Genomic DNA, 544 nt, shown 5'->3' with positions numbered 1-544 from the left:
GAAGGGAAAGAAAAAGAAAAAGGAAAAAAAAAAAAAGAAGAGCCATCTGATTTCAAATCTGGTGCTTTTCACTCGAAGCCAAATTATTCTCCAAATGAATAGAAGCTGGAGAGCTACCAGGCAAAGTGGAGTTTTGTTTGGGCTTTGTCAATTTGTCTATTCCTTGAAGTGCCTCCCTTTTGTTAGACATCTGTTCCCTCTCTAGCCAAGGCCTGGGATTGCTGCTTCAGAAAACAATGTGGCTTACTGCGCCCAGATCCTTGGAGGCAAGGGAAGAGGAAGAACACCTACTGGGTTTTAAGCACCTGACTAGGCGCCTTAGGGAGGATTCACTGGCCCAAGGACTTGTGCCCTCAGAAAGCTCGTCTGATCCCTAAGGTCAAGGATGTGCTGACACAAAATCCAGGCAGGTAAACACTAAGTAGGCCATCTCACTTAACCTCTCTCTTCACCAACTCAGCAATTTTTCTATTCCCCCTGAATTCTTTTACTGAATAGCTCAAGGATGGAGGTGTGGTGGCTACATTTTGGAGACAGGGGGCCC

This window comes from Pteropus alecto, unplaced genomic scaffold, assembly GCF_000325575.1.
Source record: "Pteropus alecto unplaced genomic scaffold, ASM32557v1 scaffold161, whole genome shotgun sequence".
NCBI classification, from domain to species: Eukaryota; Metazoa; Chordata; class Mammalia; order Chiroptera; family Pteropodidae; genus Pteropus; species Pteropus alecto.
This window is presented reverse-complemented; position numbering follows the sequence as displayed.